At 39.1% G+C, this 12,018-nt stretch overlaps 20 non-coding genes across 20 annotated transcripts; all 20 read right to left on the reverse strand.

Annotated features, from left to right (window-relative positions):
* Positions 1-85: 85 nt before the first annotated feature.
* Positions 86-157, reverse strand: trnar-ucg (transfer RNA arginine (anticodon UCG)). The gene has a single exon. It is a non-coding gene; the product is annotated as a tRNA-Arg (tRNA).
* Positions 158-768: 611 nt separating this feature from the next.
* On the reverse strand, positions 769-840 carry trnaq-cug (transfer RNA glutamine (anticodon CUG)). The gene has a single exon. It is a non-coding gene; the product is annotated as a tRNA-Gln (tRNA).
* A 111-nt stretch (positions 841-951) lies between these two features.
* trnaq-uug (transfer RNA glutamine (anticodon UUG)) lies at positions 952-1,023 on the reverse strand. Its single transcript has one exon. It is a non-coding gene; the product is annotated as a tRNA-Gln (tRNA).
* Positions 1,024-2,329: 1,306 nt separating this feature from the next.
* trnaq-cug (transfer RNA glutamine (anticodon CUG)) lies at positions 2,330-2,401 on the reverse strand. The gene has a single exon. It is a non-coding gene; the product is annotated as a tRNA-Gln (tRNA).
* A 115-nt stretch (positions 2,402-2,516) lies between these two features.
* On the reverse strand, positions 2,517-2,588 carry trnaq-uug (transfer RNA glutamine (anticodon UUG)). The gene has a single exon. It is a non-coding gene; the product is annotated as a tRNA-Gln (tRNA).
* Positions 2,589-3,112: 524 nt separating this feature from the next.
* Positions 3,113-3,184, reverse strand: trnaq-cug (transfer RNA glutamine (anticodon CUG)). Its single transcript has one exon. It is a non-coding gene; the product is annotated as a tRNA-Gln (tRNA).
* A 711-nt stretch (positions 3,185-3,895) lies between these two features.
* On the reverse strand, positions 3,896-3,967 carry trnaq-cug (transfer RNA glutamine (anticodon CUG)). Its single transcript has one exon. It is a non-coding gene; the product is annotated as a tRNA-Gln (tRNA).
* Positions 3,968-4,082: 115 nt separating this feature from the next.
* trnaq-uug (transfer RNA glutamine (anticodon UUG)) lies at positions 4,083-4,154 on the reverse strand. Its single transcript has one exon. It is a non-coding gene; the product is annotated as a tRNA-Gln (tRNA).
* A 712-nt stretch (positions 4,155-4,866) lies between these two features.
* trnaq-uug (transfer RNA glutamine (anticodon UUG)) lies at positions 4,867-4,938 on the reverse strand. Its single transcript has one exon. It is a non-coding gene; the product is annotated as a tRNA-Gln (tRNA).
* Positions 4,939-5,649: 711 nt separating this feature from the next.
* On the reverse strand, positions 5,650-5,721 carry trnaq-uug (transfer RNA glutamine (anticodon UUG)). Its single transcript has one exon. It is a non-coding gene; the product is annotated as a tRNA-Gln (tRNA).
* Positions 5,722-7,015: 1,294 nt separating this feature from the next.
* On the reverse strand, positions 7,016-7,087 carry trnaq-cug (transfer RNA glutamine (anticodon CUG)). The gene has a single exon. It is a non-coding gene; the product is annotated as a tRNA-Gln (tRNA).
* Positions 7,088-7,198: 111 nt separating this feature from the next.
* On the reverse strand, positions 7,199-7,270 carry trnaq-uug (transfer RNA glutamine (anticodon UUG)). Its single transcript has one exon. It is a non-coding gene; the product is annotated as a tRNA-Gln (tRNA).
* A 526-nt stretch (positions 7,271-7,796) lies between these two features.
* On the reverse strand, positions 7,797-7,868 carry trnaq-cug (transfer RNA glutamine (anticodon CUG)). Its single transcript has one exon. It is a non-coding gene; the product is annotated as a tRNA-Gln (tRNA).
* A 134-nt stretch (positions 7,869-8,002) lies between these two features.
* Positions 8,003-8,074, reverse strand: trnaq-uug (transfer RNA glutamine (anticodon UUG)). The gene has a single exon. It is a non-coding gene; the product is annotated as a tRNA-Gln (tRNA).
* Positions 8,075-8,600: 526 nt separating this feature from the next.
* trnaq-cug (transfer RNA glutamine (anticodon CUG)) lies at positions 8,601-8,672 on the reverse strand. The gene has a single exon. It is a non-coding gene; the product is annotated as a tRNA-Gln (tRNA).
* Positions 8,673-8,821: 149 nt separating this feature from the next.
* trnaq-uug (transfer RNA glutamine (anticodon UUG)) lies at positions 8,822-8,893 on the reverse strand. Its single transcript has one exon. It is a non-coding gene; the product is annotated as a tRNA-Gln (tRNA).
* A 526-nt stretch (positions 8,894-9,419) lies between these two features.
* trnaq-cug (transfer RNA glutamine (anticodon CUG)) lies at positions 9,420-9,491 on the reverse strand. The gene has a single exon. It is a non-coding gene; the product is annotated as a tRNA-Gln (tRNA).
* Positions 9,492-9,654: 163 nt separating this feature from the next.
* Positions 9,655-9,726, reverse strand: trnaq-uug (transfer RNA glutamine (anticodon UUG)). Its single transcript has one exon. It is a non-coding gene; the product is annotated as a tRNA-Gln (tRNA).
* A 779-nt stretch (positions 9,727-10,505) lies between these two features.
* On the reverse strand, positions 10,506-10,577 carry trnaq-uug (transfer RNA glutamine (anticodon UUG)). The gene has a single exon. It is a non-coding gene; the product is annotated as a tRNA-Gln (tRNA).
* A 759-nt stretch (positions 10,578-11,336) lies between these two features.
* trnaq-uug (transfer RNA glutamine (anticodon UUG)) lies at positions 11,337-11,408 on the reverse strand. The gene has a single exon. It is a non-coding gene; the product is annotated as a tRNA-Gln (tRNA).
* Positions 11,409-12,018: the final 610 nt, after the last annotated feature.

A 12,018-nucleotide genomic window follows, 5' to 3' on the forward strand; every position in this document is an offset into this window, starting at 1 on the left:
ATTTTCCTGTCATTTGTTCACTGGATAAACAGCAAGAAATGAGATTATTGGTAGGCCACGTGAATAATTCATCAAAAAGCTACAAAGGTTCTACTGAGATTTGAACTCGGATCACTGGATTCGAAGTCCAGAGTGCTAACCATTACACCATAGAACCATATTATAAATCCAATTGGGAATTGTACAGAAAAAGAATTCTGCGTTTTAATTAGCAAATGTGGACTGTCGTTCCTTCACGTGTTGCAAATACTTTCAACAATCGTTGGACAGCTATATCCCAGTTCCACGAGGCAGATTAATTCACATGGTAGGTCCTACCGAGAGAATTTGGGAACGGAAGGAAGTCAGATTTGGCAAGATCCAAGGGGCAGAAGTTGGGAGAAGAAAAGATGACGATACGGAAAGGAGAACGGCTAATGGTAATTACGAGAAAGCATTAGGAGATGCTGGTTCAAGATTTTACGTGTCCTTGGTATATCGAAGACAGGAAATGAACTGAAAATAATAAATATTTTGGGGACAGAAAGGGTATCACCTGGGCTACCCTACCATGTAACATCTTGAAAAAAATCTTAATTATTTTCAGTTCATTGGGAGGCAGCAAGTTTTCAATGAATACATTTACTAGGCATTCATATTAAAAATTTCCTGCAGGCTGGCCTTTCATGCATACCAAAGACAGCTTATTGACTCCCACCCACTTGTTTATTTCACACAAAAGTATTTTAAAGTTGACAGGAGAGCAGTATGTCACTGCAGAATGAAGGTAGGTCCTACCAAGATTTGAACTCAGATCACAGGATTCAGAGTCCTGAGTGCTAACCATTACACCATAGAACCCCATAGTAATTATTGAAGTGTTCAGATTTTCCTGTCATTTGTTCACTGGATAAACAGCTAGAAATGAGATTATTGGTAGGCCACGTGAATAATTCAGCACAAAAGCTAGAAAGGTACTACCGAGATTTGAACTCGGATCACTGGATTCAAAGTCCAGAGTGCTAACCATTACACCATAGAACCATATTATACATACATTTGGGAATTTTACAGAAAAAAAATTACGCGTTTTAATTAGCAAATGTGGACTGTCGTTCCTATCACGTGTTGCAAATACTTTCAACAATCGTTGGACAGCTATATTCCAGTTCCACGAGGCAGATTAATTCACATGGTAGGTCCTACCGAGATTTGAACTCAGATTGCAAGATCCAGAGTGATAACCTTTACAGCATAGAATGCTGGTTCAGATTTTACTGTCCTTGGTTCACAGGAAAAACAGAGAAAATATTTTCTGGACAGAAACGGTATCACCTGGGCTATCCTACCATGTAACATCTTGAAAAAAATCTTAATTATTTTCAGTTCATTGGGGGGCAGCAAGTTTTCAATTAATAAATGTACTAGGCATTCATATTAAACAATTCCTGCAGGCTGGCCTTTCATGCGTACCAAAGACTGCTTATTGACTCCCACCCACTTGTATCTTTCACACAATAGTATTTTAAAGTTGACAGGAGAGCAGTATGTCACTGCAAAATCAAGGTATGTCCTACCGGGATTTGAACTCAGATCGCAGGATTCAGTGTGCTGAGTGCTAACCATTACACCATAGAACCCCATATAGAGTAATTATAGAAGTGTTCAGATTTTCCTGTCATTTGTTCACTGGATAAACATCTAGAAATGAGATTATTGGTAGGCCACGTGAATAATTCAACACAAAAGCTAGAAAGACTCTATTGAGATTTGAAATTGGATCACTGGATTCAAAGTCCAGAATGCTAACCATTACACCATAGAACCATATTACAAATCCATTTGGGAATTGTACAGAAAAAAAATTATGCGTTTTAATTAGCAAATGTGGACTGTCGTTCCTTCACGTGTTGCAAATACTTTCAACAATCGTTGGACAGCTATATTCCAGTTCCACGAGGCAGATTAATTCACATGGTAGGTCCTACCGAGATTTGAACTCAGATTGCAAGATCCAGAGTGATAACCTTTACAGCATAGAATGCTGGTTCAGATTTTACTGTCCTTGGTTCACAGGAAAAACAGAGAAAATATTTTCTGGACAGAAACGGTATCACCTGGGCTACCCTACCATGTAACATCTTGAAAAAAATCTGAATTATTTTCAGTTCATTGGGGGGCAGCAAGTTTTCAATTAATAAATGTACTAGGCATTCATATTTAAAATATCCTGCAGGCTGGCCATTCATGCGTACCAAAGACTGCTTATCGACTCCCACCCACTTGTTTCTTTCACACAAGGCTATTTTAAAGTTGACAGGAGAGGAGTATGTCACTGCAGAATGAAGGTAGGTCCTACCGAGATTTGAACTCGGATCGCAGGAGTCAGAGTCCTGAGTGCTAACCATTACACCATAGAACCCCATATAGAGTAATTATTGAAGTGTTCAGATTTTCCTGTCATTTGTTCACCGGATAAACAGCTAGAAATGAGATTATTGGTAGGCCACGTGAATAATTCAGCACAAAAGCTAGTAAGGTTCTACCTAGATTTGAACTGGGATCACTGGATTCAAAGTCCAGAGTGCTAACCATTACACCATAGAACCATATTATACATCCGTTTGGGAATTGAACAGAAAAAAAATTACGCGTTTTAATTAGCAAATGTGGACTGTCGTTCCTATCACGTGTTGCAAATACTTTCAACAATCGTTGGACAGCTATATTCCAGTTCCACGAGGCAGATTAATTCACATGGTAGGTCCTACCGAGATTTGAACTCAGATTGCAAGATCCAGAGTGATAACCTATACAGCCTAGAATGCTGGTTCAGATTTTACTGTCCTTGGTTCACAGGAAAAACAGAGAAAATATTTTCTGGACAGAAACGGTATCACCTGGGCTACCCTACCATGTAACATCTTGAAAAAAATCTTAATTATTTTCAGTTAATTGGGGGGCAGCAAGTTTTCAATTAATAAATGTACTAGGCATTCATGTTAAAAATTTCCTGCAGGCTGGCCATTCATGCATACCAAAGACTGCTTATCGACTCCCACCCACTTGTTTCTTTCACACAAGGCTATTTTAAAGTTGACAGGAGAGCAGTATGTCACTGCAGAATGAAGGTAGGTCCTACCGAGATTTGAACTTGGATCGCAGGATTCAGAGTCCTGAGTGCTAACCATTACACCATAGAACCAAATATAGAGTAACTATTGAAGTGTTCAGATTTTCCTGTCATTTGTTCATCGGATAAACAGACAGAATCGAGATTATTGGTAGGCCACGTGAATAATTCAGCACAAAAGCTAGAAAGGTTCTAACGAGATTTGAACTCGGATCACTGGATTCAAAGTCCAGAGTGCTAACCATTAAACCATAGAATCATATTATACATACATTTGGGAATTGTACAGGAAAAAAAATACGCGTTTTAATTAGCAAATGTGGACTGTCGTTCCTATCACGTGTTGCAAATACTTTCAAAAATCGTTGGACAGCTATATTCCAGTTCCACGAGGCAGATTAATTCACATGGTAGGTCCTACCGAGATTTGAACTCAGATTGCAAGATCCAGAGTGATAACCTTTACAGCATAGAATGCTGGTTCAGATTTTACTGTCCTTGGTTCACAGGAAAAACAGAGAAAATATTTTCTGGACAGAAACGGTATCACCTGGGCTACCCTACCATGTAAAATCTTGAAAAAAATCTGAATTATTTTCAGTTCATTGGGGGGCAGCAAGTTTTCAATTAATAAATGTACTAGGCATTCATATTAAAAATTTCCTGCAGGCTGGCCATTCATGCGTACCAAAGACTGCTTATCGACTCCCACCCACTTGTTTCTTTCACACAAGGCTATTTTAAAGTTGACAGGAGAGCAGTATGTCACTGCAGAATGAAGGTAGGTCCTACCGAGATTTGAACTCGGATCGCAGGATTCAGAGTCCTGAGTGCTAACCATTACACCATAGAACCCCATATAGAGTAATTATTGAAGTGTTCAGATTTTCCTGTCATTTGTTCACCGGATAAACAGCTAGAAATGAGATTATTGGTAGGCCACGTGAATAATTCAGCACAAAAGCTAGAAAGGTTCTACCGAGATTTGAACTCGGATCACTGGATTCAAAGTCCAGAGTGCTAACCATTACACCATAGAACCATATTATACATCCATTTGGGAATTGTACAGAAAAAAAATTACGCGTTTTAATTAGCAAATGTGGACTGTCGTTCCTATCACGTGTTGCAAATACTTTCAACAATCGTTGGACAGCTATATTCCAGTTCCACGAGGCAGATTAATTCACATGGTAGGTCCTACCGAGATTTGAACTCAGATTGCAAGATCCAGAGTGATAACCTTTACAGCATAGAATTCTGGTTCAGATTTTACTGTCCTTGGTTCACCGGAAAAACAGAAAAAATATTTTCTGGACAGAAACGGTATCACCTGGGCTACCCTACCATGTAACATCTTGAAAAAAATCGTAATTATTTTCAGTTCATTGGGGGGCAGCAAGTTTTCAATTAATAAATGTACTAGGCATTCATATTAAGAATTTCCTGCAGGCTAGCCATTCGTGCGTACCAAAGACTGCTTATCGACTCCCACCCACTTGTTTCTTTCACACAAGACTATTTTAAAGTTGACAGGAGAGGAGTATGTCAATGCAAAATGAAGGTAGGTCCTACCGAGATTTGAACTCGGATCGCAGGATTCAGAGTCCTTGAGTGCTAACCATTACACCATAGAACACCATAAAGAGTAATTATTGAAGTGTTCAGATTTTCCTGTCATTTGTTCACCGGATAAACAGCTAGAAATGAGATTATTGGTTGGCCACGTGAATAATTCAACACAAAAGCTAGAAAGGTTCTACCAAGATTTGAACTCGGATCACTGGATTCAAAGTCCAGAGTGCTAACCATTACACCATAGAACCATATTATACATCCATTTGGGAATTGTACAGAAAAAAAATTACGCGTTTTAATTAGCAAATGTGGACTGTCGTTCCAATCACGTGTTGCAAATACTTTCAACAATCGTTGGACAGCTATATTCCAGTTCCATGAGGCAGATTAATTCACATGGTAGGTCCTACCGAGATTTGAACTCAGATTGCAAGATCCAGAGTGATAACCTTTACAGCATAGAATGCTGGATCAGATTTTACTGTCCTTGGTTCACAGGAAAAACAGAGAAAATATTTTCTGGACAGAAACGGTATAACCTGGGCTACCCTACCATGTAACATCTTGAAAAAAATCGTAATTATTTTCAGTTCATTGGGGGGCAGCAAGTTTTCAATTAATAAATGTACTAGGCATTCATATTAAAAATTTCCTGCAGGCTGGCCATTCATGCATACCAAAGACTGCTTATCGACTCCCACCCACTTGTTTCTTTCACACAAGGCTATTTTAAAGTTGACAGGAGAGCAGTATGTCACTGCAGAATGAAGGTAGGTCCTACCGAGATTTGAACTTGGATCGCAGGATTCAGAGTCCTGAGTGCTAAACATTACACCATAGAACCAAATATAGAGTAATTATTGAAGTGTTCAGATTTTCCTGTCATTTGTTCACCGGATAAACAGACAGAATCGAGATTATTGGTAGGCCACGTGAATAATTCAGCACAAAAGCTAGAAAGGTTCTACCGAGATTTGAACTCGGATCACTGGATTCAAAGTCCAGAGTGCTAACCATTACACCATAGAACCATATTATACATCCATTTGGGAATTGTACAGAAAAAAAATTACGCGTTTTAATTAGCAAATGTGGACTGTCGTTCCTATCACGTGTTGCAAATACTTTCAACAATCGTTGGACAGCTATATTCCAGTTCCACGGAGGCAGATTAATTCACATGGTAGGTCCTACCGAGATTTGAACTCAGATTGCAAGATCCAGAGTGATAACCTTTACAGCATAGAATGCTGGTTCAGATTTTACTGTCCTTGGTTCACAGGAAAAACAGAGAAAATATTTTCTGGACAGAAACGGTATAACCTGGGCTACCCTACCATGTAACATCTTGAAAAAAATCTTAATTATTTTCAGTTCATTGGGGGGCAGCAAGTTTTCAATTAATAAATGTACTAGGCATTCATATTAAAAATTTCCTGCAGGCTGGCCATTCATGCGTACCAAAGACTGCTTATCGACTCCCACCCACTTGTTTCTTTCACACAAGGCTATTTTAAAGTTGACAGGAGAGCAGTATGTCAATGCAGAATGAAGGTAGGTCCTACCGAGATTTGAACTCAGAGTCCTGAGTGCTAACCATTACACCATAGAACCAAATATAGAGTAACTATTGAAGTGTTCAGATTTTCCTGTCATTTGTTCATCGGATAAACAGCTAGAAATGAGATTATTGGTAGGCCACGTGAATAATTCAGCACAAAAGCTAGAAAGGTTCTAACGAGATTTGAACTCGGATCACTGGATTCAAAGTCCAGAGTGCTAACCATTAAACCATAGAATCATATTATACATACATTTGGGAATTGTACAGAAAAAAAATTACGCGTTTTAATTAGCAAATGTGGACTGTCGTTCCTATCACGTGTTGCAAATACTTTCAACAATCGTTGGACAGCTATATTCCAGTTCCACGGGGCAGATTAATTCACATGGTAGGTCCTACCGAGATTTGAACTCAGATTGCAAGATCCAGAGTGATAACCTTTACAGCATAGAATGCTGGTTCAGATTTTACTGTCCTTGGTTCACAGGAAAAACAGAGAAAATATTTTCTGGACAGAAACGGTATCACCTGGGCTACCCTACCATGTAAAATCTTGAAAAAAATCTGAATTATTTTCAGTTCATTGGGGGGCAGCAAGTTTTCAATTAATAAATGTACTAGGCATTCATATTAAAAATTTCCTGCAGGCTGGCCATTCATGCGTACCAAAGACTGCTTATCGACTCCCACCCACTTGTTTCTTTCACACAAGGCTATTTTAAAGTTGACAGGAGAGCAGTATGTCAATGCAGAATGAAGGTAGGTCCTACCGAGATTTGAACTCGGATCGCAGGATTCAGAGTCCTGAGTGCTAACCATTACACCATAGAACCCCATAGTTATTGTTGAAGTGTTCAGATTTTCCTGTCATTTGTTCACCGGATAAACAGCTAGAAATGAGATTATTGGTAGGCCACGTGAATAATTCAGCACAAAAGCTAGAAAGGTTCTACCGAGATTTGAACTCGGATCACTGGATTCAAAGTCCAGAGTGCTAACCATTACACAATATAACCATATTATACATCCATTTGGGAATTGTACAGAAAAAAATTTACGCGTTTTAATTAGCAAATGTGGACTGTGGTTCCTATCACGTGTTGCAAATACTTTCAACAATCGTTGGTGACAGCTATATTCCAGTTCCACGGGGCAGATTAATTCACATGGTAGGTCCTACTGAGATTTGAACTCAGATTGCAAGATCCAGAGTGATAACCTTTACAGCATAGAATGCTGGTTCAGATTTTACTGTCCTTGGTTCACAGGAAAAACAGAGAAAATATTTTCTGGACAGAAACGGTATCACCTGGGCTACCCTACCATGTAACATCTTGAAAAAAATCTTAATTATTTTCAGTTCATTGGGGGGCAGCAAGTTTTCAATTAATAAATGTACTAGGCATTCATATTAAGAATTTCCTGCAGGCTGGCCATTCATGCGTACCAAAGACTGCTTATCGACTCCCACCCACTTGTTTCTTTCACACAAGGCTATTTTAAAGTTGACAGGAGAGCAGTATGTCAATGCAGAATGAAGGTAGGTCCTACCGAGATTTGAACTCGGATGGCAGGATTCAGAGTCCTGAGTGCTAACCATTACACCATAGAACCCCATAAGAGTAATTATTGAAGTGTTCAGATTTTCCTGTCATTTGTTCACCGGATAAAATTATTTGTCACCGGATAAACAGCTAGAAATGAGATTATTGGTAGGCCACGTGAATAATTCAGCACAAAAGCTAGAAAGGTTCTACCAAGATTTGAACTCGGATCACTGGATTCAAAGTCCAGAGTGCTAACCATTACACCATAGAACCATATTATACATCCATTTGGGAATTGTACAGAAAAAAAATTACGCGTTTTAATTAGCAAATGTGGACTGTCGTTCCTATCACGTGTTGCAAATACTTTCAACAATCGTTGGTGACAGCTATATTCCAGTTCCATGGGGCAGATTAATTCACATGGTAGGTCCTACTGAGATTTGAACTCAGATTGCAAGATCCAGAGTGATAACCTTTACAGCATAGAATTCTGGTTCAGATTTTACTGTCCTTGGTTCACAGGAAAAACAGAGAAAATATTTTCTGGACAGAAACGGTATCACCTGGGCTACCCTACCATGTAACATCTTGAAAAAAATCTTAATTATTTTCAGTTCATTGGGGGGCAGCAAGATTTCAATTAATAAATGTACTAGGCATTCATATTAAAAATTTCCTGCAGGCTGGCCATTCATGCGTACCAAAGACTGCTTATCGACTCCCACCCACTTGTTTCTTTCACACAAGGCTATTTTAAAGTTGACAGGAGAGGAGTATGTCAATGCAGAATCAAGGTAGGTCCTACCGAGATTTGAACTCGGATGGCAGGATTCAGAGTCCTGAGTGCTAACCATTACACCATAGAACCCCATATATTATTGAAGGTTAGATTTTTGTACAGCTAGATAAGAAAGAATTTTGAAGTGTTCAGATTTTCCTGTCATTTGTTCACCGGATAAACAGCTAGAAATGAGATTATTGGTAGGCCACGTGAATAATTCAGCACAAAAGCTAGAAAGGTTCTACCGAGATTTGAACTCGGATCACTGGATTCAAAGTCCAGAGTGCTAACCATTACACCATAGAACCATATTATACATCCATTTGGGAATTGTACAGAAAAAAAATTACGCGTTTTAATTAGCAAATGTGGACTGTCGTTCCTATCACGTGTTGCAAATACTTTCAACAATCGTTGGTGACAGCTATATTCCAGTTCCACGGGGCAGATTAATTCACATGGTAGGTCCTACTGAGATTTGAACTCAGATTGCAAGATCCAGAGTGATAACCTTTACAGCATAGAATGCTGGTTCAGATTTTACTGTCCTTGGTTCACAGGAAAAACAGAGAAAATATTTTCTGGACAGAAACGGTATCACCTGGGCTACCCTACCATGTAACATCTTGAAAAAAATCTTAATTATTTTCAGTTCATTGGGGGGCAGCAAGTTTTCAATTAATAAATGTACTAGGCATTCATATTAAGAATTTCCTGCAGGCTGGCCATTCATGCGTACCAAAGACTGCTTATCGACTCCCACCCACTTGTTTCTTTCACACAAGGCTATTTTAAAGTTGACAGGAGAGGAGTATGTCAATGCAGAATGAAGGTAGGTCCTACCGAGATTTGAACTCGGATCGCAGGATTCAGAGTCCTGAGTGCTAACCATTACACCATAGAACCCCATAAGAGTAATTATTGAAGTGTTCAGATTTTCCTGTCATTTGTTCACCGGATAAACAGCTAGAAATGAGATTATTGGTAGGCCACGTGAATAATTCAGCACAAAAGCTAGACTCTTTCGTAGCGATATTAGCACGTGAATAATTCAGCACAAAAGCTAGAAAGGTTCTAACGAGATTTGAACTCGGATCACTGGATTCAAAGTCCAGAGTGCTAACCATTACACCATAGAACCTTATTATACATCCATTTGGGAATTGTACAGAAAAAAAATTACGCGTTTTAATTAGCAAATGTGGACTGTCGTTCCTATCACGTGTTGCAAATACTTTCAACAATCGTTGGGACAGCTATATTCCAGTTCCACGGGGCAGATTAATTCACATGGTAGGTCCTACCGAGATTTGAACTCAGATTGCAAGATCCAGAGTGATAACCTTTACAGCATAGAATGCTGGTTCAGATTTTACTGTCCTTGGTTCACAGGAAAAACAGAGAAAATATTTTCTGGACAGAAACGGTATCACCTGGGCTACCCTACCATGTAACATCTTGAAAAAAATCTTAATTATTTTCAGTTCATTGGGGGCAGCAAGTTTTCAATTAATAAATGTACTAGGCATTCATATTAAAAATTTCCTGCAGGCTGGCCATTCATGCGTACCAAAGACTGCTTATCGACTCCCACCCACTTGTTTCTTTCACACAAGGCTATTTTAAAGTTGACAGGAGAGCAGTATGTCAATGCAGAATGAAGGTAGGTCCTACCGAGATTTGAACTGATGAGGATTCAGAGTCCTGAGTGCTAACCATTACACCATAGAACCCCATAGTAATTATTGAAGTGTTCAGATTTTCCTGTCATTTGTTCACCGGATAAACAGCTAGAAATGAGATTATTGGTAGGCCACGTGAATAATTCAGCACAAAAGCTAGAAAGGTTTACCGAACTAAAGTCCAGAGACAACAATAAAGAGAGAGATAGGCCAGGAATAATTCAGCACAAAAGCAGAAAGGTTCTACCGAGATTTGAACTCGGATCACTGGATTCAAAGTCCAGAGTGCTAACCATTACACCATAGAACCATATTATACATCCATTTGGGAATTGTACAGAAAAAAAATTACGCGTTTTAATTAGCAAATGTGGACTGTCGTTCCTATCACGTGTTGCAAATACTTTCAACAATCGTTGGTGACAGCTATATTCCAGTTCCACGGGGCAGATTAATTCACATGGTAGGTCCTACTGAGATTTGAACTCAGATTGCAAGATCCAGAGTGATAACCTTTACAGCATAGAATGCTGGTTCAGATTTTACTGTCCTTGGTTCACAGGAAAAACAGAGAAAATATTTTCTGGACAGAAACGGTATCACCTGGGCTACCCTACCATGTAACATCTTGAAAAAAATCTTAATTATTTTCAGTTCATTGGGGGGCAGCAAGTTTTCAATTAATAAATGTACTAGGCATTCATATTAAAAATTTCCTGCAGGCTGGCCATTCATGCGTACCAAAGACTGCTTATCGACTCCCACCCACTTGTTTCTTTCACACAAGGCTATTTTAAAGTTGACAGGAGAGCAGTATGTCAATGCAGAATGAAGGTAGGTCCTACCGAGATTTGAACTCGGATCGCAGGATTCAGAGTCCTGAGTGCAAGTAAAGAGTTAGAGATGAATCGGATCGCAGGATTAGAGTCCAGAGTGCTAACCATTACACCATAGAACCCCATAGTAATTGTTGAAGTGTTCAGATTTTCCTGTCATTTGTTCACCGGATAAACAGCTAGAAATGAGATTATTGGTAGGCCACGTGAATAATTCAGCACAAAAGCTAGAAAGGTTCTACCGAGATTTGAACTCGGATCACTGGATTCAAAGTCCAGAGTGCTAACCATTACACCATAGAACCATATTATACATCCATTTGGGAATTGTACAGAAAAAAAATTACGCGTTTTAATTAGCAAATGTGGACTGTCGTTCCTATCACGTGTTGCAAATACTTTCAACAATCGTTGGTGACAGCTATATTCCAGTTCCACGGGGCAGATTAATTCACATGGTAGGTCCTACTGAGATTTGAACTCAGATTGCAAGATCCAGAGTGATAACCTTTACAGCATAGAATGCTGGTTCAGATTTTACTGTCCTTGGTTCACAGGAAAAACAGAGAAAATATTTTCTGGACAGAAACGGTATCACCTGGGCTACCCTACCATGTAACATCTTGAAAAAAATCTTAATTATTTTCAGTTCATTGGGGGGCAGCAAGTTTTCAATTAATAAATGTACTAGGCATTCATATTAAAAATTTCCTGCAGGCTGGCCATTCATGCGTACCAAAGACTGCTTATCGACTCCCACCCACTTGTTTCTTTCACACAAGGCTATTTTAAAGTTGACAGGAGAGGAGTATGTCAATGCAGAATGAAGGTAGGTCCTACCGAGATTTGAACTCGGATCGCAGGATTCAGAGTCCTGAGTGCTAACCATTACACCATAGTAATTATTGAAGTGTT

Source organism: Salmo salar, chromosome ssa04 (assembly GCF_905237065.1).
Source record: "Salmo salar chromosome ssa04, Ssal_v3.1, whole genome shotgun sequence".
NCBI lineage: Eukaryota > Metazoa > Chordata > Actinopteri > Salmoniformes > Salmonidae > Salmo > Salmo salar.